Source organism: Vicugna pacos, chromosome 7 (genome assembly GCF_048564905.1).
Source record: "Vicugna pacos chromosome 7, VicPac4, whole genome shotgun sequence".
NCBI lineage: Eukaryota > Metazoa > Chordata > Mammalia > Artiodactyla > Camelidae > Vicugna > Vicugna pacos.
Window position 1 is genome coordinate 81246115 of NC_132993.1, and position 12632 is coordinate 81258746.

Consider the following 12632-nt stretch of genomic DNA (forward strand, 5'->3'; position numbering starts at 1 on the left):
AGGAGGGTCGTGAACATGGGTTGCCAAGCAGTCAGGGAGGGCCTCCAGTGTCCGGACCCTAACTCCTGTTCCCGAAGTTCAGTGAGGAGGGTGCCTATGTTACCGCAGTGACCCAGAAGTCAAGAGAAAGGAGACAGGCTTTAGTTCTTCTGAGGCTGAGACCCTGGATGTGTGGTAAAGCTAGCATGGGACAGAGGAGGCAGAGTAGGTAGGTCTAAGGAAGGGCTCAAGGAAAAAAAAATAGCAGTAGAGTTCCTGTTTCTGTTGAACACTAAGTAATCCCTGAGAGGACTAAAGTCATCACTAGCCACCCTGGGTTATAATGTGGAAATCAACATATTTAATCCACTCAGCTCTCCAGCTTTGGAGATAAGCACCTACCCCGTACTCAGGCTGGGTGCTGTAGGCCTGTCCCCTCACCTCTGTGGGCCCAGGTGGGTGCTGTAGGCCTGTCCCCTCACCTCTGTGGGCCCAGGTGGGTGCTGTAGGCCTGGCCCCTCACCGTTGTGGGCCCAGGTGGGTGCTGTAGGCCTGGCCCCTCACTGCTGTGGGCCCACGTGGGTGCCATAGGACTATCACTTCACCTCCTGTAAGCCCAGGCCTCCTCACCTTAAAATTGGGTTATCACTCATGCCTCCCTTGTGGGCTTATTGAAGTGTTAACTGCTCAGCCCTCATAGTGTTATCCTGTACTCTTTTTAATAGGTCCCCAGAGAAGAGCTATGTTTAGAGGACACAGAGGCACCACAAGTCACGTTTTTGGCATGGATCTCAGACAGTGGATCCAAGGGTTAGCATTTCTGAATGTTCGCAGCCCGGCTCAGCCAGCCTTTCCCCTGGCCCTCCGCTCCTGGAGGCCCCGGGGACGTGGGAGCCCTCGTGAGGACGCCTCAGCCCGCCAGCCTACATGCCGTGTGATGACCTGAAAACTCAGTCATCTGAAGACTCTGACGTGAGCATGAGTCACCTCACTCAGAATGTTACACTTGAGGAGGATGGTGCTACTTGTCTGCAGAGACAGTGGGGGCCCTGGCTGTGCAGGGTCACGTCTCTGTGAAAATTCCTAGTCACGTATTAGTCAAACCACCTCCAAATCAGAGGGGAGAGCGCACCTCCAGATTTTGCTTAGGTCTTACAGACCCTATCGAGCAAACGGTGTTCGGCCTCACCCTTCCATGAAAGGCTGGGGCCCGGCTCCCCACTGAGCAGATGGATGTCCATGAAACTGTCCCCTCTACCCTGTGAAGCCCCCGCCTCTGCCAGGTCCACCATGAGCATCTGAAACTCTAGTGTTTTTCTTCCAGGAAAAACTCATACCAGAGACTTTTTAAAAAATAGACTTCTTTTTCCAGAACTGTTTTGGGTTTTCAGAAAAATTGCACAGAAAGTACAGAGAGTCCCTGTGCATTCCCCCTCCCCAGTCCCAGTTTCTCCTATTATCACCATGTGCATTCGTGCGGGACATCTATTATAACTGATGAACCAGTACGGATACATTATTATTAACTGAAGCCCAGAGATTACATTGGGGTTCACTCTTGGTGTTGCGCCTTCTTGACAAACGTACACTGTCATGTATCCATCATTATAGTATCGTACAGAATAGGTTCACTGCCCTAAAAATCCCCTGTGCTCCACCAATTCCATCCCTTCCCCCAGCGTCTAACAACCACTGAGATTTCTAGTGTCTCTACAGCTCTGCCTTTTCCAGAATGTCATATAGTTAGGATCATGTAGATTGCATCCTCTTTTGGATTGGCTTCTTTCGCTTAGTAACATACATTTAAGTTTCTTCCATGTCTTTTCATGACTTGATAGCTCACTTCCTTTTCTTGCTGAATAATACTCCATGGCATAGATGTACCACAGTTTAGTCATTCACTTGATAAAGGACATCTTGGTCGCTACCCATTTTGGGCAGTGATGAATAAAGCCGCTTACAAACACTCAGGTGTAGGTTTTTGTGTAGACATAAGTTTTGTGTGGATGATTTCTTTCATTATTAAGATCTTTAGATTCATTCTAGGTCCTCTGCTCCTACTTGGTTTTTCTTAGAGAGTGCATAATAAAATGAGGTTTTTCATTTTAAAGCCTGCTCATTTGAAAGGAGGCTGAAGAAGTGAGAAGCATGGGCCTTCACCCTTTAGGATTTCATTGAATCTCTCTTCCTTTCAGTTCATTCATCTGCCAGAGGTTCGCTAATGTAAAGGCTGGGATTGTGTAAAGATGATGCTTATAAAATAAGAAGTAGCTGATAAATACCTTCTTTACTTCCTGGCACTCACTCCTTCCTGCCATCTCTCCCTTCATTTTTCCCTGCTGAGAAATTCAGATCTCCTGTTTGAATTTTCATTCAGTATCGGAGGATTTCCCGTACCACCCACCCTGATTTCTGTCAATCACACGTTAGAACATCTGAATGGATGCTGACATTTCTGTTTGGGCTCTGCACTTAAGATGAAAAGAGAAGCTGGGTTAATTCCAAGGTAAGTCTTCATTGGCCAGAAGTAGCCAGTTGCCTACTGAGCAGGGGAGGGGCCTGGGAGTGGGGGCGGGGAGATTCAGGGAGTGCTGTAGTGCTGGCTTGCAGGTGAGGATTTCTTAGTGTGACAGTAGGTTCTATCCTAACAGTTTATGTCATCTTGATGGCTCAGTGACATGGTTTCAGATGTCACAGGCTGGTCAGCACACTAGCAGCATGGTCTCGGCTCTTCGATTCAAAAATTTTGGAAGCTGTACTTACACAGTAGCTACCGTAAAGGACTGAAAAATAAAGTCATCTATTCCCCACCCAGTTACTTCACTGAATAAGAGGAAAACCATTTAGAATGAAGTTATCTGCACTGACTGATTAAAGGCAATGAAAACAGTCCTTCCCAGACAGGCTACTAGAATTGAGAGAGATTTCACTGTGACCTTCTGTGACCAGCTGTGCCTCCCTGCACTTCCCTGGATGGGTGACAAGGTCACCCGAGATCTCACCCTTGCCCATCTCTCTCCTGATTGCCTATCTTTGTAGGCTATGTTTCAGACATTCTGAACTTTAAACTTTTCCAGAAGGCCAATATTCTTCCTTCACATCCTTTAGAAGATGCTGGCCATTTCCCCTAGAATAACCTACCCACTCACCTCTGTTACCCTCCCACCCCATGGTTGGCTGTCCCTGAAGTACTGAGCGCCCCTGCTGCCTCATTTACCTCCCTTATCATAACACGGCTGTCTGTGTGTCTCCCTCCCTCCACTGCAATGTGAGCTCTGAGACAGCAGAAATCAGGTTCACCCCCTCCAGCCTGACACCTAGTAGGATCTCAACCAAAGAACAAATGAGCCAGTGAACCTAAAATTAGACTCAAGGAAAGCTTGAGGCACTTGATAAAAGCTAGGGGACCATGTGAAGAGGGAAGGGGCTTTGTATCTCCACCACTCAGGCCACAACTGTCAGGACAAGCAGACACACATGACAAGAAGCACCATCTTCCCCAGATAAACCAGGGCACGTCTCCCGGCCTGGGGCACACACGGCTGCTTACCTACCCAGGATCCAGCTGTCTCTTTTTCCTTACTAAGAGCATCCCAATTTTGTTCAAGGAGACAGTGTTCCAGATTTTAAAAATAAAAGCTTCCTTTGCCAGATCTTCCTGCAACTGAGGTAGCCATCCCAGCCAGTTCTCACCAGTGAGAAGCAGATTTCTGGGGACTTAGGGAACGTTTGACTCTCCTCCTGGTGGCTTCCCTTTTTGCCCAGGACACAGAGGGCGGCTGAGGGGACCACCCTCTTAAGGAGGAGGCTGTGTTCTGAGGAAGGTAGAGCAGAAAGATAGAAGGAGACTTGGACTTTAAAAATCTAGTGGCGCCTACCTGCAGAGGTCTCATCAAATGAGGGAAATAAACTGGTGAAGCCAGAGCAGACTGATTGATGTTCTGAAGAATCCAATTTCTAAATGACCCAGGACTTCATCTCCTGGATCCTGACGTCAGTGCATCTGAATGAGGGATGACAGGAGGGGAAGCCCCAGATTTGGGCTCCTAATTTGTGTGGTCTAATGGCCATGAGGCAAAGGAAACAAGCAGAGCCCAAACGTTTGGTCCTTCAGTGCTCAACACTCAGGCTCCATCAGTCCTGCCTCTGTGGGGACATCCTAGTGATGTCCAGAAGTTGCAGTAAATCAGATCAACATGTACAGATCCTTTTCCCTGCATCCGTCCTGTGGCATATCCCCTGCCAGTCTCCCTGCCACCTTCTGCTCTGACCACAGCAGCTCCCTTGTGTGGCCTTTGGGTGACGAGGCGTGGCCACTTGAACTTCTCCACTCCTCTGGTGGCCTTTTGTGGCAAACTGGATGTGAGACGCTCACATACACAGCAGGAACTCTGTTATCCAAACATATCCATACGTCTTCCAGCTGAGACCAACTCTTAGGACGTCATCCTGGAATCTCTCAGTCTTTATGGTTTACAAACTTCTCTTACAACCCTGGGAGGCCAAATACCGTATCTCAGTGGTTCTTTAGTATGTGTGTATGTGTGTGTGGGTGTGTGCATCCGCACAGAAATTACCTGGGAAACATTTAAAGTACTTATTTCAATTCCCCACTCCTAGAAATTGTGATTCAGTCATTGGAGCCCAGGATTTGAATGGTTAACAAGCACCATATGGTGCTTCAGATGCAGGTGGTCCCTGAATCAGACCGGAAGAAATCCTGACCCATGATGGGCCTGAGATAGCTCTGTGTGAATGTGGTCCCCAGCGGAGAACAAGGTTTAAGGACGATGATGCTGGCCTGGCCTTGGGGTGGGGGAGAGTGGATAAGGGATACGTGAAAAGAACGTTGGCACAAGGGAGGGGAAATGATGCTCAAACTGAAGGATGAAACTGTCAGAAGATGAAGGTTTCAGCCCCCCAAGGTGCGGTCCTTGGAATCTTCCAGTCCAGGATGTTAGTACCGAATTGTCGGCTTAGTTTAACAACCACAAACTTGTCATCATCGGTATTGGACCAACAGAACACAAGAGGCCAAAACAGTTTAATTGTACTAGTGATTTTTTTAAAGCCTTTTAATTAGGCTACGTTGGCATGGTCTAGCTTATTAGAATCAGATCGACTGAACTCAGAAGGCTGCCCGTGTAAGTGTGTGCAAGGGAGATGGGGCGGGGCGTGTCTTGATTCGTGTCCTATCAGTGTGGTCGAGAGAATTCTTATTTTAGAGAAAAAAATGAGACAGATTTAGAAGGAACAGTTCATTACCTCGGGGCCACAGGCTCTTTTTTCTTGAGTCAAACCAGCAAGCATTTTAAACTGAGTCTGAGCCTTGAGAAAACAAGGTTCACAGTGGGGCGTTTGGACCCGGGGACACAACCCGGGCTGGAGCTGGAGGGGCCGGGCGCGCACAGAGCCGAGCTAATGAGGATTAATTGGGCCTTCCTGTGCACCGGGCGGAGGGTAATTGGGTCCCTGGACACGGTGACCTTTTCATTCACTCCCCATTTAACATGAGCTCTTGGCTACCGCGTTTGGAGCTTAAACAGAGCGACATCTGAAGCACCAGCCACATTCTTCTGCGTGTCGATCCATCCTCCTCTGCTGCTTTTCTTTCTTCCTTCCTTCCGTCTGCCCTTCTTCTGGCCTTTGCAGGGAGGCGGAGTGGCCTGTGAGCAGAGGTGCTCTGCCAGCCAGAAGAAGAACATTACTTGTTGTCTGGCCTTCTCTCTAGGGCAGCTGGGGAGGGGGGCGTCACTTAATGAGGCCCCAGCCCCAGTGATGGAGTTGAGTATGTGAAAAGCGTGGCTCTGCTCCTGGCGAGTGGCTCCAGCCACCCTCTTCGACCCTCTTGGCATGGACCGGCCAGGCCCCTGCCCCCTGCCCCTCAGGCCAGCTGATGGGCTGCAGTGGCCCTGCATCTTGGTGCCTGGCTTTCTTTTGCTGCTAGCTCCCTGCTAGGCTAACTCAGGCTTTCCCTTCAGCCAGCAGAGGGCTGAGGTGCCCATCCACACAGGCTGAGGAGGCTGGTTTGCACTGCCTGGACCTCTCTCGGCTGTCGCCTTCCTATTGCTCAGATGACAAGATTTCTGAAATGATATCTCCGGCTATTTAGTCCGACCAGGTGGCCTCCTGGGATCTGAATTCGATGAATAGCAGGTGGCTTCACTTTTGCTCATTTAGACTTTGACAGGACCATTCGCACTGCAGCCCGCCTCCTCCTACAGCAGGGTGACCCGCCCTCGCATCCAGGAACCTCTGGGACCCCCTGTTCTTCAATAACATGCGAGATGCCAGCCATGAGGGCGTGTGCTAGTGTACACAGGAGGACCCAGAGAGGGTCCAGGGTTTCCACTACACACGCCAAGTGTGGCCTGAGCCCTGACAATTTAAGACCCCCCCCCAATCGAGACAGTCACCTCTGTGCTCTCAAAGGGAGCTCACACTTTGTGATGTACATGGCAGATGATTTGTAAGATACCCCCTGACTATTTTTTTTTAATGTTAATGTCTTAGAAAACATAAATAACAACGGATCAAAACAGCAATTTGGTGGACTTTTAAATCTGAAGCTAGATTATTTTTAAATAGTTGATTTAAATAAATGTATCCCTCAAGTAATCATGCAGGTGCAGGCTGGTATATCAAAGCACGGGAAGCAGGCGGCTCCCGCATCCTCCAGAGCTCACGGGAAGCCACCTGGGCTTCTTTGTGGTTCCTCACGCCACACTGTTCACAGCCTGAGCCTCACCCCCCAGGACCCTGCCTCCCAGGCCCTTGCACCTCAGCCCCACGGGGGGCCCTGCATGACACCGACTTGCCTCCTAGCCTCAGAGCTGGCCCTCGCTCTTTGAATCTTTTCTGACCTTTCGTAAGAACAACATTTGCCCTTGGCGCCCCGGGGCCCACACCATCTTCCCTCACACTGCCTTCTGCAGGGCAGTGAGTGTGCCTGTTTGCTGTGAGGCTGAAGTCTCCTTCACCGAGGAATCAGGTCTCCTTCACTCGGGGATCTCTGCTGACTTGCCTGATGCCAGGCTCATGATAGAGGCTCAAAAAAAAAAAAAAGTCTGGGGAATGAATGAATGAATGAATGAACGCATGGATGAGTGCACGGTTGAATGAACAAGTGATGGACAGACAGCTCTTGTCCACCTCATCAGGAGGGTAGTCACAGGAAGGCCCCTTTCTGGAAGGTTTTTGTAGCCATCAAACCTTTTGTGACCATTTATAGTAGAAATTTCTCTACATCAGGAAAACACTATTAAGAGCATGCTTAAGACAGAAAGGTTTTAAATCTGCTTCTGACAAACGAGTTTGATAATGTTAGACAGGTTGCTTCACTAACCCTCGGTCTCCTTATTTGTAAGCTGGAGGTAACATCAACCACAATTCATACTGGGAAAATGAAGTGTAACTTTTTTTAGGGGGTAGGAGTAATTAGGTTTATTGATTTATTTTAGTGGTGGGACTGGGGATTGAACCCAGGACCTCCTGCATGCTAAGCATGCACTCTACCACTGAGCTATACCCTCCCCCTTGATATTGGGAAAGTTAAAATAGCATACACATATACCTATATAAATAACTATTAGCATCATACTGGGCATGTGGAAAGTGCTTGAAAAAATTATCCACTTATTATTAATTTTTTGCAGGCACACTCCTGTCTTCATCCACAGAGGATACTGGGTGTAATGTAAAATGTGCTTAATTACTGAGTGTTTTCAGTGCGAGAATCACATATTGGCGGCACTCACTTCTCTATGTTGGTGTTTCTCTGTCTCCTCTGTTGTTATCAGGCCACCAGATGTCATTCTTCCCTGATCACACCTGCTTCTGACAGCCTTCCACCATGCTTCCTCATTCCTGTAAGTCCTTTTCTGCTGGTCTCCTATCCTCCTCTGTAGCTCCACTCCCTGCTGGCCCCACAAGGCTCCTCGCTCTCAGGGGAGGCTCCCAACACGGCATCACGGGGAGAATGAAGGCCAGCAGGCGGGGCCAGCGCTCTCAGGCCCCTGCGTGCCCTCCACACATGCCAGCATCATCTCTCATCTCTCCAGGGCTGACTTCTACACCATTCCCTTTGGGGTTCCGTTCCTTCTCAAACCTACTGCCTCTACTGTACCCTAGAATCTTCTCTTCTTCACTGACATCCTGCTCTCAGCACTCAAACTTTCTTAAAAATCCTCCATCCTGAAACAGACCAACAAATAAAGCAAAACTATACTTTCCCTGATCTTCAAAAGCTCAAGCATCAACTCTCTCCCTGCTTTCATAGTCAGCTCTCCCGACCACTTTGGCTTTCTTGGCCCCACTTTCCGCCTGGCCTGTCTCCCAACTGGCTTCTCACCTCTAGTAGTAATCTACTAAAAGTCCCATCTCTAAAGTCCCCAACGACCCCCCAGTTCCCAGACTGACTGGCTGTTCTCATCCTGTGTAAGCTCTGGGCAGTATTTACGCCCTTCACTGGCTCTGTCTGTCTACTCCTTAAACTCTCCTCTCTCCTGGTTTCCATGGCTTTGCCTCCCTTTTTGCTGTTTCAGACACTCTCCCCACTCCCTCTGTCCATCTTCTGACTCTTCTCCTGACCCCAGGGTTCTGTGTACTACTGCTCTGCTCATCCCACACCTGTCAGGACAATCGCGTTCACTCTCACACGTACCCCAACTGTCAGCAATCTGCCCATGCTCCCCAAATCTCTCTTCAAACACTTTTCTAATCCCAGACCCTTATTTCTAGCTAATCTACCCCCACACGTACCTTGAACTTGACATATTAAGAGCAGAACACGTGAGCTTCACCCCGATCAAAGCCTGTCAGCCTCCATCCAGAGCACGCTGGCGTCTAGCTCATTGACGGTGACTCCAATGCCTGGCCAAACCCTGGTTTACCATTTTGTAACCGTGGGCAAGTAACTTGGTTTCTCATTGCTTCTGTTTTCTCACTTGTAACATGGAAAGACTAATTCTGCAGGCCCTGAAACCCACCTGCAGGCGTGTGGATGAACTGAGATCAAGCGTGTAAAATAGGGAGAACAAAGGAAGCCCCTCGCTCTGGTTCGTCTACTTCACCTTGCCAACCAAGGGTGTTCACCTTGGTCCTTCTTCTCCAGTCTGTCCTGATCCTCTGAAGCAGACCCATTTTTCCTCCCAGAGGCTCCCTTTCTGGAAGGATAGATTTCCCTCACTCACAGATCTCTGTTTGCATGCTGTCTTTCCCTTTATAGTGTGAGCTTCTGAGTTCACACTGAATTTCTGAATTTTCACACCAGGTATTCAAAGAACAAAGCTCACTTAGGCACTCAACAAACATTAGGGGAATTGCATTGAGTTGAACGAAGCTTTTAAGAAATGACACACTACACAATTTTCAAGATTCTATTGCAATTTTAGTTTTTTAATATCTCTTTTTGTTTTTGTTTTTTTGGGGGGCAGTTAATTAAGTTTATTTACTTATTTATTCTTAACGGAGGCACTGGGGATTGACCCCGGAACCTCATGCGTGCTAAGCATGCGCTCTACCACTGAGCTATACCCTCCGTCCTTTCAAGAAGATTCTAGAAAGAAGACAGTGAAGTCTATGTCCTTAGACCTTTTTTGCTTCAAAATGCTGAGCTCCAAAACAAATTGAGTATGCTGACAGGGGAAAAGAGAAAATTTCTTAACTAATCTGGGAAAGGTCACTAATCAAAAGGGCCATTTCAACTGCAATCCCAGGAAGGCTTCTGGAGTCGGCTTCGGTGTTCTTGGCAAACCTCTAGGTGGGCCCTCCCATCCAACGCGTAATTTGTGGAAATGCCTTAGTTATCAGTTCACTGGCATGTGTGCACTTTTTTTTTTTTTTTTGGAAAGGTAGGTTGGAGTCTCCCTCCAATTTTTCTTGAGAAAAGCTGAAAAAATGGAAACTTCTTAAGTAATTGATTTAGCTTCCCTGAAGCTCCTGGTTCTTGGCAGGTCAGATATTGGAAACTGCGGTAAGATTCGTTTTGCTGCTGTGTTTTCAACATTTGGTCCTTAATCCATAAAAAAGTGCAGTTGCTAAGAGGGAATGTTGTTGGGTCACTCAGAGCACAGGAAAGGAAAAGAACTCTCTTATAATACGTACACACCCCGCAAGGGAGGCAAATGGTTCTTCTTATCCTTCTATTTTTCTTCCCGAGAAACCCAGACTAGGGGAGGGGGACAAGGGGAGGGCTGTGAGAGGACCTTGAGGAGAATGCAGCCCAGGGCACCAGGATGCCGCCCATTGCTGGGACACCTCCTTCCCTCTCTTCCACCTCTTTCCTCTCTCGTTCCTCCCCGGGGTCTTCCTGGAGGCCTCCCGCTGATGCCTTCCGGGTGTTGCTTTTCCTTTATTCTTCCCTCACCTCTACCGTGCTGCAGACAGTGAACCAAGGCCCTGAGAAGTGACCCTCAAAAATGGCACCTTGGCCAAAAGCCCAAGTAAGGCCTCTCATCTCTGATCATTCAGGGTACCCCTCCACCCTCCACCAATACCCATACCCACGACACTGCTCTGAGCAGACCAAGTGGGCACATTTTACTCACTAGTCCATGGACCCACCCCTTCTGTGACCAAGGCAGGTTTCAGAAAGAGGAGGGAGAGGAGCTGACTCTCTCAGCACTGGAGGGGCGGCCCTGAGTGGTGTGACGTCTTCGCAAACCCAGACTGAACTCCCCAAAGCTGAGTCTATCCACAGAAGGAGAACAGATTAATCAAAGGAGGCCAGATCTCCGCGGCTCAGACCCGACCTCATAGTTTCCATAAAGGAGAGCACGTGGGCCTCCTCTCTCTTGTTTTCAGTTTCATCGTCAGCAGACTGAAGACGGTAGCATTTACCATGCAGTGTGGTTATCAGGATTAACTGCCAGAGCACACAAGACACGTGTGAGGAAGGGCCAGGTAAATAGAAAGGGTCTTCAAAATCCTAATTATTGTTAAATTTCTTTTATACAAATTTTATTAGTTTATTTCACCTCTGTCATTTCACTAACTTCTCTGTTGGCAACTCTTTCCCCACCAGACTCCTTTTCTATTTCAAAGTCCCGGTAACGCTCTGGTCTAACAAGGCGAAGGTGTCATGAGGCCACGACAAGGCTTTGCCATTGATGCTGACAGCCAGTCTCTCAGCATCCCCTGTGTGAGGCACCTTGGAGCAGGCTCTTGTGAGACCAGGCTCGAGACAGGAAAAGTGGAGGGTCCAGTGGGTATGTGTGTGTGTGCCTGTGTCCTAGGGTCTAGGACATAGGACATGTCTAGGGTTTGCTAAGGGTTGAGGTCAGGGGAGTTAGGGGATGGATGGAGAGGGTTAATTGAGAAGCCAAGGATTTCTTGGAAGGAAAGACCACAGTGATGATGATCAGGGAATATCTGAGAAGGAGAGAGCTTTGGGGGTGGGAGAGCTATGGAGCAGAGAAACGGGGTAAAGGACTTCTTTCCTTCTCCCCATCATTTACCGCAAACCATCTTAGGAAGCCTGCTGGGGCCTCAGGACAATCCCTAGGGTTAGCACTGGGACCTTGAGAAAAATCTCTGCTGTAGTCGCCTCCTGGGCTTCCCTAATTCCCACCACTGGTATTCTTGTCTTTTTGCTCAGGTTTCCCTGGCTCCGGCATTAGGACTGGTCTCCAGGCTCCCACGGACCTCTCACCACTCTCTCCCAATGTGCTAACAATATCGTCTTTTCTCATATTTCTTGTTGACTGTATTTTTTTTTTATGGGAAAAAAAAAGTTTTCCATCTCCACTCCACATATCCAACCACAGTGCCCTGGACTGAAAGAGGTATTTCCTATGGAATTTGGTGTTTTTGTTCTGCCAGGCTTTAACCCTCGGCCACTAAACCGAAAACTGGAGAGGGAATTCCTTTCTATGAACGGCCCCGACCCTCTGCGGAGACTCCATCAATCTCCTTCTGTTCACTACTGATCTCCTCCGCCCTGCTGCTCTTGGACTCCTGATTTTGAAGCTTGAGAATATAGCACAACTTCCCATCTAGAGCAGCTCAACTAGCCAGAGACTCAGTCGGGACCCTGGGTGGCTGAGTGTAGGGATGAGACAAAGGACAACACAAGGCTCATTCTGAAGTCGACTGACCTAACTTATGAATGAGGGGACAAGATTTTCAAACTCTCATAAAAAGTCACGCTCTCAAACTGGAAGACTCTTCTGGCATCCATATTCATTACTCCTAGGCAAGCCAAATCGTTCATATGTTTAGGAACTCCACTCCATTTCTGGAATTTAACAGTCTATGATGATGATGATGGTCTCTTCAAAACAGGTCTTTTGATAGACAAAGTCTTCTCGATAAAGAACAGCATTAGAGGTCTTATGCTTCCTGACTCCAAAACTTATTACAAACCTACAGTGATCAAAATGGTGTGGTACTAGAATAAAAACAGACATGTACCAATGCAATAGAATAGGGACCCCAGAAATAAACCCTTGCATACATGGTCAAAGAATTTTCTATACGGGTGCCAAAACCATCTAATAGGGAAAGGACGGTTATTTCAACAAATTGCGCTGGGAAAATTGTATAGGCACAGGAAAAAGAATGGAATTGGACCCTTACTTTATACCATGTACAAAATTTAACTGAAAATGGATCAAAGACCTAAACGCAGACCTAAAACTATAAAACACATAGAA